General features: G+C 40.9%; 1 protein-coding gene across 1 annotated transcript in view; it reads left to right on the top strand.

Annotated features, from left to right (window-relative positions):
* NALF1 (NALCN channel auxiliary factor 1) overlaps positions 1-23,943 on the top strand; it is a 588,087-nt gene that overhangs the window by 299,847 nt on the left and 264,297 nt on the right. The window lies entirely within an intron of this gene.

The raw sequence follows: 23,943 nt of genomic DNA, 5'->3' as shown, positions 1-23,943 counted from the left end.
TCTAAACCTGCTGAACCATGGCTCATCCGCCAGTGGTCTTCACTCCCCTGGGTCTCCCTGATTGAAAACTCGCTTTTCCTGTCTGGAATGTACTCTTTTCCTGACTGCTTGCATCACTTTTTTTCTTTTCTTTTTAATTTGAAGGCCGAGATAAGTTAACTGACTTCTCAAAGCCCACAGCTTTTTAATACCAGAACTGTGTTCTCATCCTTCTGCTAGTTAGTAATTATTCACTGGTCCCTTGAAATGTGGAGGGTGTGCAAGGCCTGTGCCGAGAACCAGGAAAACAAATGTGGTTGAGACAAGACCCTGACATTAGGCAGCTAACCTGACCTTGTTAAGTGAAAAAAGTGGGGGGCAAGTGAAGGAATAAGGTGCTGCAGGAGGACGGAAGTGGGGCTGAGCAACCCTGAAGGAAGGGATTGTAGAATCTGTACTTTAACTGAAAAATAATTCAAGTGGGAAATTTTTGATGGTCAAGGACTGTATTCAGAGGTTTGTGATTCAAGGCATCGGCCATTTTTATTCATTAAACATATTTAGCTGTGCTCTGGTTTCTTCAGTTATTAAGTTGTATCCTCAAATCTTGAACTTCTCAGCAAAAGTGGTTTGATTGTAGGTAATGGACACCTGGTCCTCTGCCATCCATTCTCAGAAACCACATCTGCATTGGGAGAGTATCACAAATGACTTTAGGCTTCCCCGCGTGGCTCAATGGTAGAAAACCCGCCTGCCAATGCAGGAGACACAGGAGACTTGGGTTTGAGCCCTGGGTCGGGAAGATCCCCTGGAGAAGGAAACAGCTACCCACTCCCATATTCTTGCCTGGAGAATTCCATGGACGGAGGAGCCTGGCGGGCTACAGTCCATGGGGTCACAAAGAGTCGGACACGACTGAGCATGAGATATGCCCCCTATAAATGACTCACCTGAGTAAGTCAGTGACAGCTGACATCAGCTTCTGTTGGGAAGGCGTGTCACCTGTTGTCCTGGTCAGGGTGCAGTGTGCTGTCCCTTTGGAACCACGTTCATCCGCAGCTCGTGCTCACACACCTGGACACCAGGAACCTGCCCTCCAGGACCCTGCCCATTCAGGTGCCTCCAGAATGTCGATGCCTTTGAAACTGGGTACTCATCCTGGACACTTGTGAAGAGCAGATTTTGGAAGTTCAGATGATTCTAATAATTTGAAAAGATAACAAAGAAACAGAAGTTTCAGGGACTTGGCTAATGGATCCCTGTTGAATTGGACATCTTTTAGATTAAAAACTGACTCTACTGAAGACTGTAAGTAACTGATACTGCTTAATATATTTGTATCCATTTTCTTAACCAGAGTGTATAGTTTTAACTTACTTTTGGTATGACATAAACATGAAGTTTCTATTTACTTTATTATGTAGATGAGCAAATCGGTCCCCTTGTGAAAAATTGTTCTTTTCTAATCAGTAAAACATGTTGATTTTTTTAATTGCTATTATCAACATGCAGATTATTATATTATTGTCTGGATTAATTGCAGAGAATATTTTTGAGCTATCTTGTATCACGTAATTTGCTGGTAATTTAAGAATACTTATGTACACTTGGGCTTTTTAATTAGTGGATGTTCCTTCAATTATGTTAGTAATGACCTCATTCATTTTAAAGTATTAGTTCTATTTATGTTCCTCAGCAGTAAAGTAAATAGGTTTGAAATATTAAAAAAATCTAATTTTTTAAAGAAGAAAAATCCGGGCAAGCTTAAACTGCCCAGGCTTTTTCAAATTGAGGCAAAAATTCAGTATTTTAATTATCAGTTGTAATATTGTGTGTGTTTGTGCACGTGTGTGATTAAAAGGAATACTGAATGTTTGGAAATTTATAATTTTAAAATGGAGAGTAACTGTGCCAGCTCTCAGAACATTATTTTCCTCCTGGACCATCTGAGTTCCTCTGTTTATGTTCCCACACTTGTCCTCTGAACATTTTGCAAATGTTAACAATTTATCACAAAGGAGCCGAGTTAAGCATGGAGGTGTATCAGCACAAATCCCTTCATCCTTCTGCACGTCAAAGCGATCCCCCGGTGACAGTGGGTCAGTAGCTACAATTCCCCAAGTAGAGAGCAGCGTCCTTCCTGACACTTTTTTTTTCCCCTTAACACTGACGGCAATAGAAAAATCAGGTTTGAAATTTCACTGGGGTTAATCAGAAAGCTCCAAAAGACACACTGCAGGTATTGCGGCTTATAGGAACCATGCCTGTTCTAGTTTCTCAGTGGAGCTATCTCCAGCAGGCCAGTTGGTCATAACCAGTTAGACTGTGCTTGTTTTCAATTTGATTTCGTCTTGTCACTTAATAAACGTACACTTTCCAAGCTGTCTCATGTTCGAAAATGTTTTCCTGATTTTGTTTTCCCCCTAAACATCGGATGTTTCTTAAGTTTAAAACAGTCTTCGGGATGGATTTCCATTGATTTCAAATGTCTAAACTTTGTCTAACGTTTAACATCCTCTCAACACAGAAGAATGAGCTGAGTCTCTCCACAGCCTTAACCCCAGGTCTGAAATTTCAGATCATCCTCTTTCATTTTGACCTTTGAATCATATCAAACTATATTGATAACACAGCAGTCCCTATCACTTTTCTGGGATCTCCTCGCTCAACAATGATTTTCCACTGTTTATCCTACTTACAGTAATCTTATTTGTAGTTAGAATGCAACTCAATCCTCAAAAATTGTCAGGCTTGCTATATTGCTTTGGAAAATGCATGAGATGAATAATAAATATTAAATTATTCACACAAATCACCACCCTGTACAAGGACTCCCTGTTTCTCTGCTATGGAAATACACAGATAACATAAAACAATCAATTGAAACAGAGTTAAGAGATAAAGGCATCAGAAAGCACAGCGTCAGCGGCTGCCAGGAAAAGCTTTCAGTAGTATGGGGCTTCACAAAGGAGACGGCTACCCTGTTTTAAGTGTAGCTGAAAGGTCAGGTTAGCTTAATAGCATTCCCCTTTGTCTGATCGCATGGTGCTCAAGAAAACAATGGAGGTAGAGAGTAAGTAGTTCTAGAAAGAAACTAAATGAAAAAAAAAAAAGCAGAATAAAAAAGACATTTATAACTTTTGTTCTTTGAATGACAGTTTGAATGAAAAGACAAACCATGAACTGGGTGAAAGGGTGATATTTGCTTTGCAAATACCTGACAAAGGATTTACATGGAGAGTGTGCAAAGAACACTCAAAATCAACAGGAAAAAAGCAAACAACCCAATTAAAAATGGGAAGAAAACATGTATGGACACTTTACCAAAGAGGATATATGGATAGTAAGTGAGCTCACAATAAGCTGTTCAACATAATTAGCCATTACAGAAATGCAAACCACTCTAAGTTACCACATCCCGTTAGAATAACTTACATAAAATATGTATATAAAAACACACAGTATTAAGTGTTAGTGCTTATGCAGGGCAACTGTGCATTGCTGAAACAAAATAGTGTGAAAAAGTACAAAATAGTAGGGACGTTATGGAAAAAATTGTCAGTTTCTTATAAAATTAACTGTATCCTTACCATATGACCTGGAAAACCTCTTTTCTTTTGAAAGAATGCTGGTGTTTACCCAGGCAAACATATAACTATATGTTCACACAAGTTTGTAAATACACATTTATAAAGACTATTCATAATGGCCTCAAACTAAAATCAACACAAATGTCTTTTGATGGTGAATCAATAAGCCAACTGTGGTACTTTTGTACCATGGAATACAATCAGCATTTAAAAGCAACAAAACACAGATACATGCGACAACAAAGAGGAATTTCAGAGACATTATGAGAAATGGAACAAGTCAGTCTTGAAAGACTACATACTGTACGATTCCTTTATATTACACTCTAATAAAGACGAAGCTATAGCAATGGAGAACGGATGAGTGCCTGCTATAGGTAGGAGTTGGGTGGGGGGTTGACTTGAGGGGGAGAGTGTGAAGGATGTTTCGAGGGGTGATGCTGTTATAGCCACGCGTTTTGGGAAACAAACTCACTCAGAAGGACAATGCAGGTAGTGGAGTGCAGTTTATTACACCAGTGGGCCCAAGGCAGAGTCTTCTCTTAGCCAAGGGCCCCGACCAGCATTTGTGAAAATCTTTTATACCCCATGTGTACGTGTCTGAACTCACCACCCCAAATTCCTTGAAACTTACTTAAACAAAGGAAGGGTAAATACAATCACAATAATCTCATCATTTATGTGTTATGTGTTTAAACAGTTAAACAATTGGCCAATAATCAATAAGCCCGAGGTTACACTCCGCTAGGTACAGAAAAATTTATGGCCTGTCCAGAGACAGGGGTGATTAGTGTATGTTTTCTCTTAGGCAATGAGTAACCTGGATATGATCTTCAAGGTTCCCCTGTCGGGCGGGGGTCTTATCCTTCTATTGTCGTTTCCATAGGCACTAAGCACAGAGCTTAGAGTCCATTAGAGAGGTGGCCAAGCATGATCAGCATAAACAGGCCTAAGATGGAGTCCAGGTCCTATGAATCCCTTCTTCAATGCGACTGTTCTGCAGGGCTTCCCTGATAGCTCAGTTGGTAAAGAATCCTCCTGCAATGCAGGAGACCCTGGGTGAATTCCTGGGTTGGGAAGATCTCCTGGAGAAGGGATAGGCTACCCACTCCAGTATTCTTGGGCTTCTCTGGTGGCTCAGAATCCGCCTGCAATTCGACTTTTCCGTACTGTGGTGGTGGTTACATGATCACATGTGTCAAAATTCATAGAGCTTGTCCATGCAAAAAAATCAGTGTAACTGTTAATTTAAATGTAGACTCTTTTATTGAGGGGGTTAATATAGTCCCTTGAAATGTTCAAGATTCCCTGACTCAACTGCAGATTAATCTCAACAAAGCCCACGTGGAAAACAAAGTCAGCAATGGTGGGGTGGGCTTGGGAGGCCTGAACGCTCTGTGTCCCCTGAGATTTTTGTTTCCTGAGAACAAGTTCCTCAGCTGCTACACTGATATGTTTAAATTCACAGCTTTTAAACTGCAGCTGCTGAACTATGGCTCTGGAAATCATCTGAATCTGAGAATGTGTAAATATTATATATACAGTAATTTAGAGGCGAGTCAACATTTCCTTTCTTACCCCCAAGGTTTTGAGTTCCTGAAATTGCCAAGGTTGAGTAGACTTCGGAGCCACTCACCTTATTTCTTCTTATCCAAATTTTCCTATTGAATTACTCTCTGCCTGCCAAGGGTATTCTAAAATTCAAATGATTAGGCTGCAGAGTGCTTTGAGGCTTTGGGATACAGAATGATTCAAGTGCTAATTATTATTATGCAGTATTCCAAAGGAAAAAAGAAAAACTCCTCTACCTTGGCTCCTGTTACACTGCCTTCTTATCTCCCTCCTACTTTACTGATCATTTCATTCTAACTTTTTCTATGGACCTTCTCCTTTCTCCCACCCTTCAAATGTTGACATTTGGCTAAGATATAAACTTGGATCTATCAATTCCGTTCCCTCATACACTGTTTTCTTTGAAAAATGACATTCATTGTCTTGGCTTCTTTTAACCATGGATATAGCTTCCCAGCCAACACTTTCTACCCTGGCTTCTTTACTTAATTAACTTTAATCAGTTACAACTTCTCTACTTGACTTTTCCAGCAAAATACTCTCTGTATTTGAAAAATCCCATTACTGCAGAGAGTCAAAATGGAAATTCTCTTGCATTTTTGTTGGAAATTTAAACGGAAAGACGTTTTGAAGTGCAGATTGCCAAGAGGTACCCAAAGTTTGCGGGAGGAGAAGGGGACGACAGAGGATGAGATGGTTGGATGGCATCACTGACTCGATGGACATGAGTTTGAGCAAGATCAGGGAGTTGGTGATGGACATGGAGGCCTGGCGTGCTGCAGTCCATGGCATCACAAAGAGTTGGACATGACGGAGCTGAACCCAAAGTTTCTGTGGCATGTCCTTTGACCTGGCAATACCACTTTCTGAAATTTGAAAAAAAATGTACAAAGGTGTGTAACTAAGCTTCATCATTTTATAGCAAAAAAATTTTTAAAAAACCCAAACTTTAGTATTCATCAGTAGGGAACTGTCTGAATAAAATCAAAATAATCCCATCTTTATACATTTCTGTATACCTTTTGTGTGTTTACTTTTATAGATATAAATTCTGTTATTAAATGACAATATGAGGTCATAACATAGCATATAAGTGCTTCTTTTTAATAATTATTTTCCTTGGCTTCATCAGATATTATTTTTATAATCAGAATCCTGCCACTGGAAGTTAGGTTTTCATTTGTCAACAGATAAGTCTATTATTTTCTCCATGCATTGCAGGAGGATTTCTAATGCAATCAGTAGATTTTATTTCTTCTCACAGGGACTAGTATTTCTGTTTTGTTTGTTTTTTTCATGTTTTAACTTTTTATTTTGTATTGGAAAGAAAGTGAAAGTAAAAGTCACTCAGTCTGGTCTGACTCTGCCACCCCATGGACTGTATAGTCCAGTCCTGGAATTATCCACGCCAGAATACTGGAGTGGATAGCCTTTCCATTCTCCAGGGAATCTTCCCAACCCTGGGATCGAACCCAGGTCTCCTGAATTGCAGGTGGATTCTTTACCAGCCATTTTGGATTGGAGTATAGCCAATTAACAATGTCATGATAGTTTCAGGTGGACAACAAAGGGACTCAGCCATACATATACATGTATCCATTCTCCCCCAAACTCCCCTTCCATCCAGGCTGCACATAGCACTGAGCAGAGTTCCCTGTGCTCTACAGCAAGTCCTTGTTTGTTCTGCATTTTAAATATGGCAGTGTGTACCAGTATTTCTAATGTCTCTTTCTTTTGTGGACTGGAAGAGTGTATCCCTTGAGCGAGGGACAGAGTAAAATTCAGGGTGTGTGAGGGACACCCTTTTTCTGTATGTGTATGAGTTGGAAGGAGGGGGTGGTGAAAAGAGAATTGGAAAGGAGAACCAGTCTGCTTTTCTAGCAAGTTCTGGGACAGATCACTTTCAGGAAGAGGCTGAATTAGAAGCTATCTATGCCTATATTTTGTAAAACTCTGTTGTACTCCTGGATGTGCATTCTCCGTTTGTTCAGTGGGGTACTTTAAATTTAAACTTTGGAGCCACTGAGATAGCAGCCTGCCAACCAGGTGATGAAAGCAGGTTTGGGGTGAGCGATAATACACTCACAGAAGGCTTCCTTCCTGCCTGCCACCGCGCTTAAGCCTGAAACATTAGGCTGCTGGTTCTAGGTTCCAGGAATCTATCCGTGGACAAAACAGACAAAACCCCTGTCCTTGTGAAGTTGAATTAAATAGTGTCTAGTAATTATTTTTAAAATGTTAATAATTTACTATGTATTTGCAATGACTTCCCTGGTGGCTCAATGGTAAAGAGTCTGCCGGCAATGTAGGAGCCACAGGAGATGTGGGTTCGATCCTTGAGTTGAGATCCCCTGCAGAAGGAAGTGGCAACCCACTCCAGTGTTTTTGCATGAAAAATCCCATGGACAGAGGAGCCTGGAGGGCTACAGCTCAAAGGGTCTCAGAGTCGGTGATGACTAGCGACTGAGCACAGCATAGCAATGTAAATCCGGCATCAATTCACAATTTAAATTGGGTTGTCAGGGCAGAACTCATTGAGAAAGTGATAACATTTGAGGAAAGATCTGGTACAGCAAAGGGTTTTCTCACTCGCTGAGATATCTGAAGGGAACGGCAATCAGAGATACCCTGCCTCACCCTCTGCTGAGCAAGTTCTTTCCAGTTCATGAGGTCAGGCTTTGTTTGGTGTCTCCAGATGTCACTTTCCACACTGCTTAGTTTGGCAGGTTTGAATCCAGTACTCATGTTGTGACTGGATAAAAACTAAAGTTTTCGTTTCAGAGCTTTTGTATCTATATTGATTTAATACCTTGTTTCAAATGTATGCCCCCAGCACAGCCATGCATTTAATTTTACATTCTTTCTTTTTTTTCAAGATTTTTTTTTTTTTCCATTATTGCTTGTGTGCACATACTGTCCTGGGAGGGATTTGTAGAAACACCTGCTCCCTGGGGATTACACGTTGACTCTGCGGCCTGACCACCTGGTTGAATCCAGCTCGACTGTTCCCTAGTTGCAGAATTCTGGGCAGTTGTTTAAGTTGTGCTTCAGTTTCCTCACCTGCGTGTGGAGATAATCGGAGGGTCTCTCCAGGAGGATTGTGAAGGGTCCTCAACCTAACGGACTTGCATCCCTGCCTTAGGCAGCAGATACATGTTAGCTAGGAGGAGGATGGCGCCTTAATCCCCTGCTCCCATTAGCGTGCCTCCTGACATGTTTTTAAATACCTGGGCAAGAGGTACCAAGCCCAGCTCCTACATGGCAGAGAGCGTGTCCCCCAAGCTCCGTGGGGCAGGGGTTGACAGCTGGGGTGACACCGCCTCTCCCATGAGTTAGAAAGGTGGGAAGAGGCTTCTTTGGTTGTCAACAAGACAGGAGGACCCCTCAAGTACGCGTGCGTGGCCATGCCAATTGCTTTGCAAAGCACAAGGCAGCCACGTACAGTGTGGAGCTGTTCCACGTAATGACAAAGCAGCCCTGTTGAGAATCACTGTGTACAGAGCCTTGCACACAGTAAGGGTTTGATAAATTCACTACTGATTGAGTGAATACAGTTCGTTCATGGAGAGTTGAGTGTAAAATGCTTATCTGGGTGCCAGGCACCATGTAACACTTTAATAAATGTCAACCACTGTGGTCACTAGGATTACTACATTATGAGACATTTTGCTGCTTTCAGATTCAGCTCAAATGACACTTAACAGTCTCTGAGCTCGTTTTCTCCAGGTCTATTTCAGATCTTTCCCTCCTTTCATTGTAATAATCTTTTTTTCCTTTCACGTTTTATTTTTGGACTTCCCATGTGAAAATCTATTGAATGAAGAAATATAAACCACATGGGGAGTCCTGAAACACATTTACACTCTTTTAATCATAATTTTTGAACAGGAAATTCTCATCTAAGTGAAATGGGCTTCCAGGTGGCGCTAGTGGTAAAGAACCCATCTATCAATGTAGGAGACATGAGTGACGCGGGTTCAGTCCCTGCATCGAATCGGGAAGATTCCCTGGAGGAGGGCATGGCAGCCCACTCCAGGACTCTTGCCTGGAGAATTCCATGGACAGAGGAGCCTGGTGGGCTACAGTCCATGGGGTCACAAAGAGTTGGACACGACTAAAGCGACTTAGCACACATTCCTCTAGGTGAAAACCAATGAAGCTGACAGCTTACCAACTGTTTTTGTTCTTATGCATGTTTCCCCTTATGTGTGTATGAAAACAGTTATATTAATTTGACCCCTAAAATGCAGTTTCAAAGGTATGACTTGGGCCAGTGCAAATGCACTTTAATTTCCCATAATTTCCTCCTGTACCACCTGCAATTGATATTCATGATGCTGACCCTAATTACTATAAGATACTGAAGAACTTTCCAGTCCTTGAAAAATAAAGCCTAATTATTGTAGTGATTTTTTTACTTTACATCATTTTACTTCTTGAATTCTATTTTTATATATGATTTATATATATTTTTACATGTAAATTTTGCATATTATTGGCAACTTTTACCAGAGTACTCCACATTTTGAAATATCCATTGCCTAACTGAAGTTATACGTAGTTGCTATTTCTAAAATGAACCCATAACTAATTTTAATTGAATAATTCCTGGATATTGTTCCTTAAGCTACTTCTCTATCTGTGTCTCTTGTAATATTATGACATAACTGCAGTGAAAGAAAAACATTACTTTGGCTGGAAAGTATTGTTCATTTTGTTAGGTATATTAGGATTTAGTTTTATTTAATATTTTGAGGTTAAATGTTTCTATTTTGAGGCTTCAGTTTCTGTGGCTAGGAAAGAGTGAAAATGGGATCATTTCTCTGTCCCTTCAAAAATCAATAATTATTTAACAGCTTAGATTGCTTTCTCATTACTGGACAAATGGCCATTCCTTGGGAAACCGTAAACTGGGTGTTGTGATCCTTCTAAAAGGGTGCCTGGGGAGCCAACATGCTGGGGAGACACTGTTCTTATAACTCAGGGTCCTTTGTAAATCATAACTTACATGTACCCCAGCTGCAGTTGTTATATACTTCTGTGAGTGTTCTTTGAAATACTCTTTTCTTCCTCACATTTTCTGATTTGACATCACATAAGAATCTTCTTCATCTGTAGCATGCATACAATACAAAGTTTCATCCTTAACTTACAAGAAGTTAAGATTGAATGCTGAAAGTTGTTTTCATCTCTTTTTGAGAATATCAAATCTAAAAGTCTCACTGGAGACCAATGTGAACAATAATTATATTTTATCTGTAACTGTGGTTGGTTATAAACACAGATCACAAACTGTCACCTAATAACCTTTACCACATATTAACCAAACTCTCTGGAAGTCACATTGTTAATTCTGCACATGAAAATTTCTACCCACTTCTCAGTGCTAGTCCAACTGTGTGTTTACTTTGCAGTGTTACTTTCCTAGGAGGGTCACTGTGGCCTTACTTGGCCCTTGGCATTCCGATCCTACCTTCATTTCTGCCCTGAATCACTCTGGCCTTGTTATCTTGCATGGTTCCACTTCAAATCCACTTTCCCAAATAAATCACTGTGATGCTGAAATGTTCTCAGATTTGTTTAGAATGTTCCATCCAAAAAGCATCGTGCTTGTTGAAGCACACCCAGCAGAAGTCAGTGTACCATTTCAGGCTAAGTCAGGTATCTGCTTTGATCACATTCAGCACAGCGTGATAACAGGAACCTGTCCTATCTCTGATCCACTTAGAGAAGCCTGCCGGCAGCCAGGCCTGCCCCAGCACTCACCAGCTCCTCACCAGTTGCTTGAAATTTTTCTCCTAGACAGTTATCACCTCTAATGTACTATATGTTTTCTCATTTGTCACGCTTACATTTTTTTCTGTCTTTCCCTACTAGAATGTAAGATTCAGGAGAACAGGTAACTTGAAGTATCCCAAGTGCCTAGAAAGGGGGCTGACACACAGCGCAGCTAATAAGTATTTGTCTAATGAGCAGAAGAACGCATGACTGAGAAATGTGCATATGTGCATATGAGAGAAAATCTGAAAACTGGAGAAAGTTATGTGAGTAGCCTAACATTTTCTCTGAGAAGCAAAATTGCTATGCAGTGTTTGTAGGAGTGTCCCACCCAAGTAATATATATATGACTTGCTGGAACACATGATGTATGTTTGAATTCCCCATCCCTTTCACCTGGCCCTTCATGGAACCATGAGGCTGTTATCGTCAGACTGTAGGCCTGCAGTCCTTGGGGTCTCCCTGATGACTCAACAGGTAAAGAATCCGCCTGCAATGCAGGAGACACAGGCGACGTGGATTCGATCCCTGAGTTGGGAAGATCTCCTGGAGGAGGCATATGGCAACCCACTCCAGCGTTCTTGCCTGAAAAACCCCATGGACAGCAGGGTCACAAACAGTCGGACACGACTGAGCAGCTGACACACGCGCAGACTTAAGCCATTTCCCAGTCGTTCTAAGAGCTCCTTTCTTTGCAAGCCATATGTGAATACCTCAAGTTTCATTTCACTAATTTTCCCAAAACTGCTCTCACTCTTCCAATTCCTAGATATTCCCAAGGCCAACATTTGTGTTTGCTTCATAGAGAATATGTAAATAATATGTAAATCATAAAAATGACCTACTTTATCCTTAATTATTTGGGGGGATATTTGATCTTACTTATTCTGTTCCTCTTCTTTCCTCTCTTTCAATGCAGCATTTACTTCTTTCATCTGAATATAAACATGAAAAATAACGTATTTGTACAGGGGAGAGAAAATAAAGTGACTGTTTTTCTCGTATTTGATAAAATCATTTTATTTCTCAGTTCTTATCAAAGCATCACATCTGCTCAGCTTTTGTCTCTCATTCTACATCCTGTGCAGGATTTGTGGGTTGGATCTGTTTGTATTATGTTCTGCCTTACTCCAAACTACTTTCTGAGCTTACATTAAGTTTTAATTTCCTTTTTTTTCTACTTAAAAAAATCTCAATAATATGTGGGACGAAGTTAAGTGTAGGCAACGTTGCCAACAGTTTTCTTTTTTTCTTTTCTTTTGTATTTTCAGTTATATTTCGTCTATTTTATAAAAAAGATTTGGTCTTTTCAAGTAAATATATAAGATAGAATCTTTTTCTAAATATTATCAAAGACCGGTGGAAGCTGGAGCCAATATACGCATGCATATACACACATACAAACTTCAAACAGAAATAATACCATGGGGTCGCTAAGAGTCAGACACGACTGAGCGACTTCACTTTCACTTTTCCCTTTCATGAGCCGGAGAAGGAAATGGCAACCCACTCCAGCGTTCTTGCCTGGAGAATCCCAGGGACGGCGGAGCCTGGTGGGCTGCCGCCTATGGGGTCGCACAGAGTCGGACACGACTGAAGCGACTTAGCAGTAGCAGCAGCAGCAGGAGTGTATAAATAGTGAGGAGTGTCTCTATTTCATTCAATGGGGAGAGTGTACCTCTAGGCACTGTGCTGCATCTTTATCCAAGAAAGTCAGCATGGAAATATTTTATTTATCTCATCTAAGTTTATTCAAAATAGTGAAATTTAGAAACTTTGGAATCTGGTGTTTATTAAAGAACCCACGTCCGTTTTTGCAAATTGACAAAACACAAAGTTGAATGTTTATTCTGGAAAATATCAGTGAATATCCCAATGTTTACTAAAATCCTCATTTGCTGGTCAGAAATCACAGTGGATGGTGCTTCAGAAAAGTTTCCCGTGATATGCACTTAAAAAGTGGAAATAAGGGTGTTCTCATTTTTCCTGCATGCTAAATTCAATTTGTTTGTAATGAAGACTGTGAAAGAATAGCAATCAGCATCGAAAAGGTTTTATTTTTTTCTAAATGTAATTGCCAACTACTACAAGATTGCTTCAATTACTGTATTATTTTACATAGGATCTGAAGGTTGATAATATGTTGAAAAAGCAACATGCATTAATAAAGCTGTGAAAAACTAAATTAAACTGAGTTGTCAAATAAATTCTTTTGGCTTACATCATGGCAAGTGCTCATGTTTGAAGACAATGTCTCTATACTTAGAGGTGATGGCGGTTGCTTTCTGTTACAGGGTTTTAACAGGCTTGGGACAGCGAGCCCATGTTGACACTATTGACTCTTTCCCTTCACCCCTACTTCTGGCCGCACTGATGGATTAACCAGTTTCGTCTTTATCCTGGGTCTGCCCTTCCTCTCTCTCCTTCTGAGCCCTCAGACGCAGGGCTGCTCACTGTCCTCTGTGTCTCCTGTCATTTTAGGAGGCCGGATGGAGACTCTTTATGGCTTGTGTATCAAACGTCCGCCTTTTTTCTCCCTAGAGCTCTGCAGGTCATGCCCAGTCGCTTCAACTGGCAGAGGGAACGTTTTCAATTTGTTTTCAGGGCCACTGAGTGAAAGCATCCTGGAAAGGCGTCACTGTCTCCTCACACTTTGCTTAGCCTCAAGCAGTCAGTTCACCCTCCTCCTTGTGAGGGCTTTTCACTTCCTTTCACGCCCTAGTCGATGCCTGATAGAACCATTTCCTGCTAAATCCATGGAGCTACCTATTCTCCCATTCTCTGAGACCTAAGACCTGAAAGTGTTCTCGTTCAAGTCTGTCTTCATACAGAGAGTAAAATAGGCTCAATTGTGCTCCAGTCCAACCCCAGAAATCAGCCCGAGATGCTGGAAGCATGGGGTTCAGGTGGTGGGGAAGGGGATAAGGAGACGATGCAGCGAGTGTCTCAGGTTCAAAGTGTGCACGGCGGGTCCCAGTGCACCCATGGACAGACCTGCTGATTGCTAGTGACAGAAGCATAAAGGCGCAGAATGAGGCATTGGGCACCTGGAGAGCCATGCAGTATATGCTTTAGACTTATAAGCCCATTACCAGCTGAGCTACCAGGGAAAGTGAAAATGAAGTCACTCCGTCGTGTCTGACTCTTTGCAACCCCACAGACTGTAACCCTCCGGGCTCCTCTGTCCATGGGATTCTCCAGGCAAGAATACTGGAGTGGGTTGCCATTCCCTTCTCCAGGGAATCTTCCCAATCCAGGGATCTAACCCGGATCTCCCACACTACAGGCAGACTCTTTACCATCTGAGCTACCAGGGAAAGTGAAAGTGATGTCCGACTCTTTGAGACCCCGTGAACTGTAGCCTACCACACTCCTCCGCCCTTGGGATTTTCCAGGTGAGAGTACTGGTGTGGGTTGCCATTTCCTTCTCCAGAGGATCTTCCCAACCCAAGGATCGAACCTGGGTCTCCCAAACAAGAGCAACTACTAACTTTATACAGGTATTTTTTGTGGTTCAGCACTCACCTTTCAGGAAAGCCATTAAGAACACTCAAAACCCACCAACTCTTGGACATTTGTGATGTGAGAGTGATGTGCTTTGGGTAACTACTTTCAGATATTCAGAAAACTAATCAACAGTGAAGGTACTGGATGGTTGTAAAGGGGTGAAAAACTGTTTTCATAAATTATGGATAGGGACAACCACACTTGTAAAATGACTGTGATTTTGTCACATTTTCACTATGTGGAAGCAACACTAACAAATCTTATAAGTAGATATCCACTTAGTTGACCAGTTGTTCTACAGTGTGACTGCCAGCATGATCAATTAGCAGCTGCTAAGACTCTTGCCAAGATATCTAATTTCTCAGTGCCTCCCTTTCTCTCATTTGTCAAATCTGAATAAAATAGTTATCTGACTCATGGTGGTGTTTTGAGAGATGTATTAATCTATATAAGGCCCTTGAGACTGTGCTCAGTGTAATAGCCTCGTTAACTCTTACTGCTTTGTTGGAGTTGGGTGTGTGTTCGGGCATTTATGACCTCATTCTAACACGTCTACCCTTTCCCACCCACATGTTTGCAGATGCGTTCATTTCCTCTATGGGTTTCATTTGCCAACTCCTTCCATCAGCTCTACATGATTTTCTTTATCCTCTGATTGTCTGTAAATCTATATTTGAGTTTCTTACGATTCCAATCACATGCTAAATATTCTAAGGTCGTGTGTAATAAATCTCAGGAGATGACAGTGTAATATAGTCACAGCAAGGTGAAGATAATAGAAAACAAGGTTTCAAGGCCTGCATCTGGCAATTAAAATGCTACTTGATGAAGTCACTTAAACCTCTGTGTTTTACTATGTCACTGCCTTCCAGCATTGAAGGCATCTGATACACCAGGAGCATGCCTACAGTTACATACCTTGGAGTATTACCTGTTGCAGGAGCAGGAAGGAAGCACTATAGGGCGCCATAGGGTGTCTCTGACCTGGAGTGTTAGGAATTTTTGTGTTAGGGGACTCGAGAAGGGCTTAAGAAGCAGGGCTTCGCTGTCAAGAAGCAAGACACTTGACAGGGGTGAGGGATTGTATGATTGGAAATCTTAATAAATCTTGCGTAGAAAATAGGAACACAAGAGTGAGATTAAGCTGTAGCTTATAAGAAAGTAGTAGCCTTTCATGTTAGCCAGCATAGAGAGGGGCAGTCTGGCCATCTGTGGTTGGCACAATGTCCATGCTTTGTCGGTGTTCGGACGTGGTTACGGATGCTCTAGATCTGTCACGGTCACAGGCTGGCCTTGTCTGGTGTTGATGGTCTGTGAAATTGTTTGGGTTCAACAGCAGAAGGCCAGGGCTTGGCTGAGTAATGGGAAAACTCCAACATGCTGGAGGCAGCTCTTCTCTTCCTCAACTACTTCATCATCTGTAAGTTAGGTATAATAACAGAGAGGTTGCAGAATTACAGTAAGAACTAAATTAATTTGAAATAAAACTGTCTGTTGTAGCTTCAAAGGGAAGAGCACTCCTCTCCGGTTCACAGTTTATCCTGGGCCGCTACCTTGAGAATCATGGTGTGGACCAGGTCTAATTGCTGATTCTCCCCAAGAGTTAATAAGAGTTGTGAAAAGAACAATGAAGCTGAATGTGTCACTTAAATAACACTGTCATCATCACAAACACGTTTGAACTTTGATTAAACATTGTGCAGGCATATGAATATTATTAAGCAAGCCTAACTCTTAGTTAAACCAATTGTTCTTTAAAGAATTTCAAAGGAGAGCCAGTCTAAAGCCATTTTGCCAGATGGTTATAAGGACAGTTTCTGAAGTGGTTAATGGTTACTTATTGACAGTTTACTTCTCAATGTAATACTTTCTTCCCATCTTTTGTAGTGGTTAAAATGAGGAGGTGAATCTGCACCGAATAAAGATATAGACATTTTAAAAAAAGGAAATATCATTGTAGAAGTGACATTTCACAAGTGCAACAGGGCTTCAGGACAGCCCAACATTTGGTGACTGTTCCAAAAAATGAAGGAATATCCCACTATTGTTCAGTTCAGTTCAGTTCAGTCTCTCAGTTGTGTCCGACTGTTTGCGACCCCATGAACGACAGCCCGCCAGGCCTGCCTGTCCATCACCAACTCCCGGAGATTATTCAAACTCATGTCCGTTGAGTCGATGATCCTATCCAACTACCTCATCCTCTGTCATCCCCTTCTCCTCCTACCCTCAATCTTTCCCAGTATCAGGGTCTTTTCAAATGAGTCAGCCCTTCGCATGAGGTGGCCAAAGTATTGGAGTTTCAGCTTCAACATCAGTCCTTCCAATGAACACCCAGGACTGATCTCCCCTAGGATGGACTGGTTGGATCTTCTTGCAGTCCAAGGGACTCTCAAGAGTCTTCTCCAACACCACAGTTCAAAAGCATCAATTCTTCGGCACTCAGCTTTCTTCACCGTCCAACTCTCACATCCATACATGACTACTGGAAAAACCATAGCCTTGACTAGATGAACCTTTGTTGGCAAAGTAATGTCTCTGCTTTTTAATATGCTGTCTAGGTTGGTCATAACTTTCCTTCCAAGGAGTAAGCGTCTTTTAATTTCATGGCTGCAGTCACCATCTGCAGTGATTTTGGAGCTCAAAAAATTAAAGTCAGCCACTGTTTCCACTGTTTCCCCATCTATTTGCCATGAAACGATGAGACTGGATGCCATGATCTTAGTTTTCTGAATGTTGAGCTTTAAGCCCACTATTGTAAATACCCACATATCCATATCCATTTTTAATCTGTTTCTCCTAAATCTTTGTTGTGTGAGGGCTTAATTACAATAAACTTATTCAACAGTCCCCTAATTACTAATTTGCTTTTTAATTTAGATTTCCTAGAGTTAAAGCATTAGTATATAGTAGAAAGTAGAGTAGTCATTCCATCGATAAACATGGAATACAATCTCTAAGAGTGTCTGATATGTTTGTGTGAGTGAAAATCTGGGTTTGTGTACAGTGTTATAAGGCAGTATGTCATATGTAGATATAATACTGTGCTGGGCTGTGCTTCATCACTCAGTTGTGTCCAACTCTGTGACCCCATGGACTGCAGCCCGCCAGGCTCCTCTGTCCATGGGATTCTCCAGGCAAGAATACTGGAGTGGGTTGCCATGCCCTCCTCCAGGGGATCTTCCCAACCCAGTGATCAAACCACAGTCTCACACATTGCAGGTGGATTCGTTACTGTCTGAGCCACTAGGGAAGCCCAAGAATACTGGAGTAGGTAGCCTATCCCTTCTCCAGAGGAAATTCCCGGCCCAGGAATCAAACTGGGGTCTCCTGCATTGCAGGCAGATTCTTTACCATCTGAGTTACCAGGGAAGTCCTGATATACTACTACTACTTATAAATATGTATACCAGTGGTTCAGTTCAGTTCAGTCGCTCAGTCATGTCCGACTCTTTTCGACCCCATGAATTGCAGCACGCCAGGCTTCCCTGTCCATCACCAACTCCCAGAGTCCACCCAAACCCATGTCCATCGAGTCGGTGATGCCATCCAACCATCTCATCCTCTGTCGTCCCCTTCTCCTCCCGCCCCCAATCCTACCCAGCATTAGGGTCTTTTCAATGAGTCAACCCTTCGCATGAGGTGCCCAAAGTATTGGAGTTTCAGCTTCAACATCAGACCTTCCAATGAACACCCAGGATTGATCTCTTTTAGGATGGATTGATTGGATCTCCTTGCAGTCCAAGGGACTCTCAAGAGTCTTCTCCAATACCACAGTTCAAAAGCATCAATTCTTAGGCGCTCAGCTTTCTTCACCGTCCAACTCTCACATCCATACATGACCACTGGAAAAACCATAGCCTTGACTAGACGGACTTTTGTTGGCAAAGTAATGTCTCTGCTTTTAAACATGCTATCTAGGTTGGCCATAACCTTCCTTCCAAGGAGTAAGCGTCTTTTACTTTCATGGCTGCAATCACCATCAGCAGTGATTTTGGAGCCCAAAAAAATCAAGTCTGACACTGTTTCCACTGTTTCCCCATCTATTTCCCATGAAGTGATGGGACCAGATGCCATGATCTTAGTTTTCTGAACGTTGAGCTTTCAGCCAACTTTTTCACTCTCCTCTTTCACTTTCATCAAGAGGCTCTTTAGTTCTTCTTCACTCTCTGCCATAAGGGTGGTGTCATCCGCATATCTGAGGTTATTGATATTTCTCCCGGCAATCTTGATTGCAGCTTGTGTTTCTTCCAGGCCAGCGTTTCTCATGATGTACTCTGCATATAAGTTAAATAAGCAGGGTGACAATATACAGCCTTGATGTACTCCTTTCCCAATTTGGAACCAGTCTGTTGTTCCATGTCCAGTTCTAACTGTTGCTTCCTGACCTGCATACAGGTTTCTCAAGAGACAGGTCAGATGGTCTGGTATTCCCATCTCTTTCAGAATTTTCCACAGTTTATTGTGATCCACACAGTCAAAGGCTTTGGCATAGTCAATAAAGCAGAAATAGATGTTTTTCTGGAACTCTCTTGCTTTTTCAATGATCCAGCAGATGTTGGCAATTTGATCTCTGGTTCCTCTGCCTTTTCTAAAACCAGCTTGAACATCTGGAAGTTCACAGTTCACGTGTTGCTGAAGCCTGGCTTGGAGAATTTTGAGCATTACTTTGCTAGCATGTGAAATGAGTGCATTTATGCGATAGTTTGAGCATTCTTTGGCATTGCCTTTCTTTGGGATTGGAACGAAGACTGACCTCTTCCAGTCCTGTGGCCACTGCTGAGTTTTCCAAATTTGCTGGCATATCGAGTGCAGCACTTTCACAGCATCACCTTTGAGGATTTGAAGTAGCTCAACTGGAGTTCCATCACCTCCACTAGCTTTGTTCGTAGTGATGCTTTCTAAGGCCCACTTGACTTCACATTCCAGGAAGTCTGGCTCTAGGTGAGTGATCACACCATCGTGATTATCTGGGTCGTGAAGATCTTTTTTGTACAGTTCTTCTGCATATTCTTGCCACCTCTTCTTGATATCTTCTGCTTCTGTTAGGTCCATACCATTTCTGTCCTTTATCGAGCCTATCTTTGCATGAAATGTTCCTTTGGTAGCTCTAATTTTCTTGAAGAGATCTCTAGTCTTTCCCAATCTGTTGTTTTCCTCTATTTCTTTGCACTGATCGCTGAGGAAGGCTTTCTAATCTCTCCTTGCTATTCTTTGGAACTCTGCATTCAGATGGGAATGTCTTTCCTTTTCTCCTTTGCTTTGCGCTTCTCTTCTCTTCCCAGCTATCTGTAAGGCCTCCTCAGACAGCCATTTTGCTTTTTTGCATTTCTTTTCCATGGGGATTTTCTTGATCCCTGTCTCCTGTACAATGTCACGAACCTCTGTCCATAGTTCATCAGACACTCTGTCTATCAGGTCTAGTCCCTTAAATCTATTTGTCACTTTCACTGTATACTCATAAGGGATTTGATCTAGGTCATACCTGAATGGTCTAGTGGTTTTCCCTACTTTCTTCAATTTAAGTCTGAATTTGGCAATAAGCAGTTCGTGATCTGAGCCACAGTCTGCTCCCGGTCTTGTTTTTGCTGACTGTATGGAGCTTCTCCATCTTTGGCTGCAAAGAATATAATCAGTCTGATTTCGGTGTTGACCATCTGGTGATGTCCACGTGTAGAGTCTTCTCTTGTGTTGTTGGAATAGGGTGTTTGCTATTACCAGTGCGTTCTCGTGGCAAAACTCTATTATACCAGTGGTACAGACAGATAATTCAGTTCTGCATAAACAGTATGCTGAATTTGTGTATTTTTTGTATTTGCAGCCAATTTCTGTTTGAAACAGAATCTGATTAAAAATAAATATTGTATATATGTATATATATCAAATTTTAATTGCATTCATTAACTACTGAAACTTTGTTAAAATATAATTTGAAAATAATTTATTTTTATGTTAGATTTATTTTTATGACAAATAATCATAATATACTCTAAAAAGAGACAAAGAAAAGTTTCCCAAATACAAATTTTAAACTTATTTAGCATGGAAAGTGCCTTATTTTCTTGCTTGCTCTTTTGCTGTTTAACAAGTTACTGATCTGCTTAGTTCTGCTCTTAATGTCTGAGGCCATCTGCCGCTTCCCCCTGATTGTGCATCAGTTGTGAGAAGGGGGTTGCCTGGGTGTGGTTGAAGCCTGTGATAACGCGCAGCCGGACTTTTCCTTCAGATGTGTATTTTTGGTGTTGCTTTTCAACTGCCTACTCAAAGAAAAACCAGAGTGAGTTCAAAAGATGATAATGGAGTCCGAATACCTAGAACTGCATTTTATTGTCAACATTTGAAAGTTAATTTATGTACCTCTATGTAACAGATGAAAGTGCAAAGTTTAAGAAACATTTATTGACTTGTTCAAAATTCACACCTAGTTAGTTACACAGCCTCTCCTAGGCATAGCTGAGCTCCATGCTATCAGAATTCCTTATCTTCATTAGTATGATTCGTCACAGTTCCAAAGACTATACCACTCTAAAAATATAATATGCAATTGTGTATCATTAATTATATAAAATGTATGATGGTAATATACTGATAAAATCAATATCCCAAATAAATGTGTTAAATTATATTGATGTAATTAATATATCCATATAATTATATCATATATTAGTAGAATATATATTAGTATGATCCTTGGTTGCTTATATGATGAAAGCATTTATGAGTGACCTCAGAAATCCAAATATTTGTATTATTCAAGGTAAAATAAAGAGCTGAATCAATAGTTTCAAAATTTCATAAATCAAGCAAAATCTCCAGTAATGCTTATTTATCACCTTGAGCATTATAAAGCAACAAAAATAAACCATTATTTTCATGTTTGTATTAAGACCAAATATTCCTGTGACTGTTTCAAATTGACAGAAGTCATGATAGATTCATTTTTATATAGGGTGGAGCAGTATAATTTATTACACTTTTTTCTAGTTAATGAGCCTCATCTGTTTTTACACAGAAGGTGATTGGGAGGAGACAAGGCCAGCAGGACCGTGAGGGGTGGGAGGAGGCTCAGAAGTGGCAGGCCAGCCCTTCCATTCTGGGGCATTGCATAACTGAGCCATTCTCGGTCTCCCAGCTAACACACCCAGCCATTTTTATTCTTTCAACTTAGATTTCTCCTTTGGTTCTTCCGTTATCTATTCAGCAATGAGTGCTAATTATTCCCTACTATTTCATAAATGCAATAAGTATTATTTGAAGGAATCCCAACATCAAAAGGGCAAGAGAGTTTTAAGTTCCCTAGAACCCAAAGTCCCACTTTCAAGCAACTTCATCTCTGTAGAAAAAGTGGCTACTTGACAGCCACTCTGAATTTCACTGTATTGAGTGTTTCTGCCCTTGCTTTCTGTATGTAGGATGGAAAATTCGAGCATATTGGGACATCTTTAGACTTTCTTTTTTTTCTAAAAACAGGTGATTTAGACTTTTAGACATATATGAGCAGATTCATTAGCCCTTGATTGCCTCAAATGCCTCTTATGTAACTTTCCTTAGCCATTAGAAAAAAAAGATCTAGCACATAAAATGCAGGAGTCTCCTCTGGGGCCACTTATAAACAAACGTCCTATATTCTAAGTTAACGAAGGAAAGCCAATTTGAAGAAAACCTGTTTTCCTCCTACATTTTGCTGTCAGCCACTGAAACTTAGGAACTCCCTAATAGAATGCTTGAAGTAGGTCAGCTTAACATAAAATTCTATTTGTGAAGCTCTATTACAATCCGAATAATGATTTCCTCCCTGGAAAATGGCTTAGATTTTTCATATGCATCCGTTCAATGTTAAATGAGAAGTACGTGCTCCATGAAAGAACTGTCCATTCAGAAATGAGCGCTGTCCCTGAAATTCAGTATTCATTCTCTTCTGTATTTGACCAATACAAGACGAATTTCCTGATAAATTAAGAGATAATTTCTTAGTTATGCTTAGGTTTAAAATACATTTAAAAGTACCGTTAGTCAACAATTATACTACTAACTGTATATTTAAGAGAAATGAAAAATATTTCCACTCAAAAAAAATTGGACTTGAATCTTCACAGCAGCTTTATTCACAAGAACCAAAAGGTGGAAACAGTCCAATTGTCCATCAAGTGATGAATGGATGAAGGGTGGGGATATATACAAGGAAATTTTAATCAGCAGAATAAGATTCAAGTTTTCTTACCTGATGCAATATGGATGATCCTTGGGAATGTTGTACTTATCAGAGATGACATACTTTATTATTTCATTTACCTGAGATTTCCAAAATAGGAAATGTATAGAGACAGAAAGTAGACTAATAGCTGCCTTACACTGATGTAGGTGACTGCTAGAGGTACAAGTATTTGGAGGAGTGGGTGGGACAAGAATGTTCTGAAATTCGATTGGGGGATGATAGTTGCACAAGTCTGTACTAAAAATCATCGAATTGTGCACTTTAAATTGGTGAGCTGTATTTGATATGAATTATATCTCAAAATTAGTATAATGTTTTAAAATAAACTATTTTGCTTTTAAATTTAGTATTTGTCATTGCTCTTCGGTCGCTAAGTCATGTCTGACTCTCTGTGACCCCATGGACTGCAATACTCCAGGCTTCCCTGTCCTTCACTATCTCCCAGAGGTTGCTCAAATTCATGTCCATTGAGTCAAAGATGTTATCTAACCATCTCATCCTCTGCCACCCTCTTTTGTTTTTGGTTTCTATCTTTCTCAGCATCAGGATCTTTTCCAATGAGTCGGCTCTTCACATCTGGTGGTCAAAGTATTGGAGCTTCAGCTTCAGCATCAGTCCTCCCAACAAATATTCAGGGTTGATTTCCTTTAGGATTGACTGGTTAGATCTCCTTGCAGTCCAAAGGATTCTCGAGAGTCCTCTCCAGCTTATCTATGTTTCCTGTTTCCCCTGCTAAAGCGTAGCCACTCTGCATGCAGGGACTTTTGTCTGTTCTGTTCAGCACTGGCTCACCGGCAGATGTAGGCATTTGCTCTGTTGAGTAAACAGAGGTGTCGGGAGGGAGTCACTGGACCTGGCACCCAGAGCACCTTCACCTGGGATGCCCTCTTCCTGGGCACGGAATGACAGGCAGGGGAAAGTCAGATCGGTGCCATAGGCTGTGATGGTAGTTGAAGCAAAATAGCAGAAAGGCCTGAGTAAAGAGCCATGCTATACTGAATAGAAATATGAGCTTGGGGATGAGGTCAGTGTTTGGATAAAATGGAAAAGCTAAGCTGGGGCTAGATTTTGGCGAGGACTTCAAGATCCACTGGAGAAGGGATAGGCTACCCACTCCAGTATTCTTGGGCTTCCCTTGTGGCTCAGCTGGTAAAGAATACGCCCGCAATGCAAGAGACCTGGGTTCAATCCTTAGGTTGGGAAGATCCCCTGGAGAAAGGAAAGGCTCCCCACTCTAGTATTCTGCTCTGGAGAATTCCATGGAATGTATAGTCTGTGGGGTCGCAGAGAGTCGGACAGGACCGA

This window comes from Giraffa tippelskirchi, chromosome 12, assembly GCF_054371585.1.
Source record: "Giraffa tippelskirchi isolate mGirTip1 chromosome 12, T2T-mGirTip1v1.2.pri, whole genome shotgun sequence".
NCBI classification, from domain to species: domain Eukaryota; kingdom Metazoa; phylum Chordata; class Mammalia; order Artiodactyla; family Giraffidae; genus Giraffa; species Giraffa tippelskirchi.
The sequence above is the reverse complement of the archived record's forward strand: the minus strand, read 5'-3'. Positions and strand labels throughout refer to the sequence as shown.